At 39.7% G+C, this 6,000-nt stretch overlaps 1 protein-coding gene across 1 annotated transcript in view; it reads right to left on the bottom strand.

Moving 5' to 3' along the window:
• KCNJ6 (potassium inwardly rectifying channel subfamily J member 6) overlaps nucleotides 1–3,530 on the bottom strand; it is a 124,564-nt gene extending 121,034 nt beyond the window's left edge. Inside the window, exon 1 of the mRNA XM_026663910.2 lies at nucleotides 3,091–3,530. The gene's annotated coding sequence lies outside the window, so the exon portion shown is untranslated. The remainder of the gene's footprint in view (nucleotides 1–3,090) is intronic.
• Between the last annotated feature and the right edge of the window lie 2,470 nt (nucleotides 3,531–6,000).

Consider the following 6,000-nt stretch of genomic DNA (forward strand, 5'->3'; position numbering starts at 1 on the left):
TCTTCATCCTTTAGGAGCTCATCTATGGCAAATGTTTGTTTGCTCAGGATTTTTAATTTTGGTAGATTAATATGAAGATGGGACATATTTAGGATAGAAATTTCCCATCTGTGAAATTAATCTAAAGTGGCAATCAAGTCTTCACTCACTCAGGGAATGACAGATTTCCAATTCATAGGATTTTCTTTATTTTTTACTAGCATTTTGACATCCACCAAGTGAATTTGACATATTTACTTTTATAGAAAACATGTCATCTACTCTCTGGTTTAGAGAAACCTGCTAGGCAAATTAAAACCTCACTATCTTTCTTTAAAAAACAAAACAATAAACTAACCATAATAGATATAAAGGACAAAAGTTGAAACAGTAACATTGGTCTCAGATAATAAATGTTTTGGGTAGTACTGTGCAGCATTTCTCTTTTGGTTCCAACAAGGTAAATTTAGAGCCTGCAGGAGGGTGATAATAGCATTTGCTTGCAACTCCTTAATGCAGTTGTACTTATTACTTGGATTGCGCAATAGCTGGCTGTCAGACATATGATCCTAGAAAAATATATCACTGGTTTAAAGAATCCTACATTATTAATCGAAAGTACCTGTGGAATTGAATCTGAAATAGTGTACACTGGTTTTAAATCCCCTCCTAAACTTGAGGCTTGCCTCAATTCCAGTGGTAACTTATTCTATAAAATGGGCCCTGAGACAGAGAAATCTGAACTGATCACCAAATTTGAGCATATCCATAGCAGGATTTGCAGAAGATGTCCTACTGACTATTCAAGGTTATGGGATGGACTGTAGAGAAATACTTAATAGGTCCCGTACGTATCTTAGGTTTAGGCTGATAACATTATATACACCACTGAGTACATTCAAGTGGACTCAGAAAGTAACCAGTAATAAAAAGTTTCTCCTGGAGGAAAGGCAGGATATAAATATTATTAAAAAAAAACAAATGTGAGGATAATGTGGGAAACACTACATACTGAAGAATTTATAGCTCAGAATACAACAATGGACAATATTCACAACTTGTATGCACAGAATTCACTCTTAGTTCTCCCAAGTGTTCTTTATCTCAGTAATATACAGTTGAGGTTGTAAGAGGAGTAGAAATATCTTTCTGCTAAAGTGTTAAATAATTTGGAATCTCCAGTCCTTGCCAATCTCCCAATAGAATGTCCAATTGATTCTGATCCATTTTCTGTCCACCATGGTCCTATCATTCTTCAGTTGTAGTAGCATCTTAGTAGCAATGCTGTATAGTGTCCATTATCAAAGATAAAGAAATATATATATATATAGTTCTGATAATAGAAATAATTAACTGAGTGATGTTCAGATAACTTTTTAATTTCTTGATTGGACCAGAGAACACTGCTTTTATGCACACTGCTTTAGGTGATCACGGTGTGTGCAATGAAGTAGTTTCTTAAGAGCTAGAAGATCTTAAAAAGTTAGCATCGAACAACTGAATTATCTTTCTATCAATGTTAAAAACTGTCTACTCTGTGGGATTTTGACTTGCCAGATACTTAAACTACTGTTAATTTCAGTTAGCTACTCTGATATTACATCACTTTTATATTAAAGTGGTGTATTGAAAACTACATAAACAAGACGCCAAATATTTCCTATGAATACTTACTTTGAAATTAACGCATTTACCATACAGTGTTAGAAAAAGGTCTGAAATGCGCAGTTGAATTACAGTATACCAACCCACAACCGCTACCTCCTTTTGGCACTGTCCATGGTGCTGATGCTTGGTTTACCACTGCTATGTTTGCCTGAGGGCAGGATATTGAATGACTGTTTTGATCTTATTGCCTCACATAGTCCCTAAATCGTTAAGTTGGTCTCTATAAAATTATGGATGGCAAACATTTCTTCATTCCCCCATCATTTGCTCTCAGTAAAGATTTCCTGTCCTTACTATGTTCCATGGAACTGAAGTTAATATTCCTGGGTCGCCATGGTGATAGTGAGATCTGTTCCTAAGAGCAAGACAAATTAGGCACTACCTCATTAGCCTGAACACTCTTCTAGCTTGCAGCCCTATGCAGTTCGTCTTTGAAAGATTCAGAAAGGATTAAGGTTGGCATGATTATATGTCATTACATCACAGTGCCATACTTCTCTAGTTCCTTAATGTTTCTCCCACTGTTTAACTATCACTCTGCTATAATAAGTTCAGGGTGCCTGACTATGCTGCTGAAATTAAACAAAATTTGACCACGACCTTTAGTCAGAATAAAAGTTCCCAACCTTATCTTTTCTAGTATAGGCTGCATGTGGAAACACTCCCCTATCTAAGGGACATTAGGTGTTTTCTGGCATTATCTGCACCATTATTTGTTCCCCTACCCCCTGCATAAAATTTGATTTAGCTACTTATGTACCTCACAGCTTGTAAATTATCATAATTACTTGTTCTTGATTTTAAAGTAAATAACAATGAAGAGGATCCGAAACACTCCCTCTATTATATTACCAAAATGCACAACATCTGTTTAATTTTGTACGCATGCAAGCCAAATACAAGCCAAGCGGCTTTGTCAAAAATCACAAGTTTGACGGACCCGGAACTATAATGCCTTTATTTTCTAATGGTTAGTTCCTTCTCTCACCCTCCACGTGCATGCTGGCTCTTGGGGGGGACAGAAACCAGCCCCTTCTCTTTCTGATAAACAGAAATGCCACTCTCAGAGTTCAGTGATCAGAACTATTGATTTCCCCAGTAGCAGAAGAACAAATAGGAGTGCCCATACCCGTCGGCACACACCCCGTTTCACGCAGTTGTTTTCTGTTAACATGCGTGGCTTTCCAAACAAAGAAACATGTTAGAAATCGTAACTGATCAAATGCCTCTCATGCACCCCCATCCTCATCCTTTTAATAGCAAATAAAGAGGTAGGAAATGGATCGCTTTCTTCGTTATGTAACTGTCATCTCTTTCCCTAAAAAGCATAACTTTGAGATCGGCTATACTTCAAAGTGCACTATGGCAAGTTGAGGGTTGCAGGAACAAAAGGTGTATTTCTCTTAAACACGCACAAGATCGGAATAAAGTGCACGGAGATACCTGTTTGCTGCCCGTTTTCACTCGATCATGATTGTTCTCCTTCGGAACAGAGCAGGCTCATCTGTCGCTCAAGGATGGAAGATGAAATAGTTAAAATGAAGAAAGAAACAGAGACAAAAGGAAACGAGAGGAAAGACTCTTCGGCTTTTACAGGAACCCAGTGCTGCTATTGGGAGCTTCCATCCTCTGCCGAAGTCTTGGCTCCCATCAATCAGTTTGGTTTTCCCCACGAGAAGCCGACCGGGGCACACGAGGCGAATCGAACTGGTGCCCGCTTTGCCCAAGCAGAGTTCAGAGGGAGTCGCCGCCAGGAACGGGGAAAGATTGGAGTGGAGCGAGCCCGAAGAACAGAGCGCCGGCGGAGAGAGAAGTAATGGACCCCTCAGGGACACGTCACGAAAGCCTGCAGTTTCAATGAATTCTACTCAATTTTAGGCGAGTGACTGCTTGGATCTCCAGGCTAGAGCTTTAACAAAACGAAGCAGAAGAAAATTCTACACAGTGCCACCTAGCGGCTCAAGGCGAAATATGAGATAGGGAAGTCGCCTTGCTCCCCAGCCCCCTCTTTAAAAAGTAAGATGTTTCCTTTGAATTAAAAAGAGGCGAAATGGGAACTTTTCCGCCTGCGCGATCAAGCCTCTCCGTTTCCTGGGAACAGAACGGAGGCAAAACCTTTGTGTATATGTAGCATGTGTGATAAGGCTTATGGAAGTCCGTGAGATTTCCTCCCCCAGCCCCCCCCCCACAAACTCTGTAGTGCATATAGTGGGTCTCATAGGACCAAGGAAAATGAGAAGACGTTAGAAAAGTGAAGTAAAATAAAGCCACACAAGTGAACATAATCCAGGATGAGAAATTGTGCCGGGTGGGTTTGATTGCTTTGTTTGAAAAGGTTGGGATTGAACAAGATCAGCTTCTCTTTCTGAAGTGAGTCCTGAGGGTGCAGCCCTGTCAAATTTCTAACATAGAAAAGGGTATCCGATCCCAATCCTTAAGTAGCTCTCTCCTTTCCTCGTTGCACACTTTCATGTGACTCTGTCTGAGTCACAAATACATTAACTCACAGCTTCCAATACTGATGCTCCAAATGAACATTGACTCGCCAAATTCAATAGCAAGTAAACCCCCTGATTGCCAGATGCTAGAGAGGACTGGAGAGTAGCTGTTATGCTGAAGCTATGATGCTCCTCTTGCTTCATGTCCAACCCAGATTTAGAACTCGTGGTTTCCTAGTTTCTAGCCTGATGCCTTAATCAGTACACCAAACTGACTCTCCTGATGGTGGAGGTTGGTACTGAAAGGACCAAAATATTCTATCAGCTCTAGTGTTTCTTAACCTTGGCAACCTTAAGAAGGGGTGGACTTCATGGCTGACCAGGGAATTCTGGGAGTTGAAGTCCACTCCAGTTAAAGTTACAAGGTTGAGAAACACACCGATGGACTCATTTAAAGATAGATGCTGTACTTAGTGTCTCAGCCCAATTGAAGACAGCATGGTTTGCTATACCAATCTACACTATTCTCTCTTCAAGTATATGTTTCAAAACATATTTCAGGACAAGGGAAATTCTGTGCATGTACAATGGTGTGGTTTGAGAGGAAGAATGCTAGCTCTGATCTTCAGGTTTTGTTCTGGCCCCATTCACTTTGGGGGAGTGAACCTCTGACATGTCAAAAGTGGCCTTTGGTTCTCCAAACTTTCACATCCTGACTTCAAACTTTATCAATGGAAGGATGGAGAAGATTAGTAGCAGATCTAATAACCTCAACTTTTTCCTGTTTTTGTATGAATGAATCTGTATTGTGAATGCTGATTTATGGAATCTGAAGCTGCAGTAAAATGCATATGCAACCTTGTGTCTCAGTGAACTATTTCTATCCTATCTCCAAACTTCTCTCTTGGGAATGTTGTTCAGAAAGTCAGGTAACAACTTCAGAAAGTCATGAAAGAAGCTGATTATCATGGTTTTAGCTGGACTTCAGATAAGTGCATCGTACAGGGAAGTCAGAATTAAAAGTCAATCTTAAAATTAGATTATTGCAGAATAAGTAACAGTTGCTAATTATTCAGTTCTTGAATAAAGATTTTTTAAAAATCTCATTGAAAGATAATGTAGCAAATTTAAGAAATTGTTAAAATATAAATGTTGTAATTTTATTTTAGGCAAAATAACCCCAAACTTTGAATCCAATGATCCAAATTTTAGAGGGAAAAAAAAACCAAACTTTGGATGTGGTCCAGATATATTAAAATGCTTTTACACTAAGCTAAATTCTATATATCAGATTTGTCTTTCACGTTAGTTTTTGACATTGATACCTACTCCCATAGTTCTCCTTGATCTCTTAGTAGATCTTGATACCATCAATCATGGTATTTTGGATTGGCTCAGGCATTGTGGAAGGCCCAGTATTGCAGTGATTCTCCTTCTTCTTACAAGGTCAGTGGCAGTTGGGAAAAGAGATCTAGTTCTGAAACCCCTGCTCCAGAGGTGGTATTCAGCAGGTTCTGACCAGTTCTGGAGAACCGGTAGTGGAAATTTTGAGTAGTTCGAAGAACTGGCAAATACCACCTCTGACTGGAGATTTTACAGTATCCTTCCCCTGCCACGCCCACCAAGCCAAGCCTACAGAACCGGTAGTAAAAGAAATTGAATCCCACCACTGCTCTGCTGTGCTATGTGTGAATATAAATGAATATCCTCCTGCTCTTATTTAACATCTACATGAAGCCACTGGCTGAGGTCATCTGAAGGCTTGTAGTCAAATATAATCTACATGCTAATAATACCTAGCTATACATCTCAAACCCAGGCTTACCAAGTGATGCCATCTCCCCCAATAGTGTCTGGAAGCCATGGGGCCTGTTTGGTGAGACTGAGTAACCATGATTTTAGGGCTTTCTAGATC

Source organism: Notechis scutatus, chromosome 5 (genome assembly GCF_049901735.1).
Source record: "Notechis scutatus isolate UNSWTSFEM ecotype Mainland chromosome 5, rNotScu1.2, whole genome shotgun sequence".
Classification (NCBI taxonomy): domain Eukaryota; kingdom Metazoa; phylum Chordata; class Lepidosauria; order Squamata; family Elapidae; genus Notechis; species Notechis scutatus.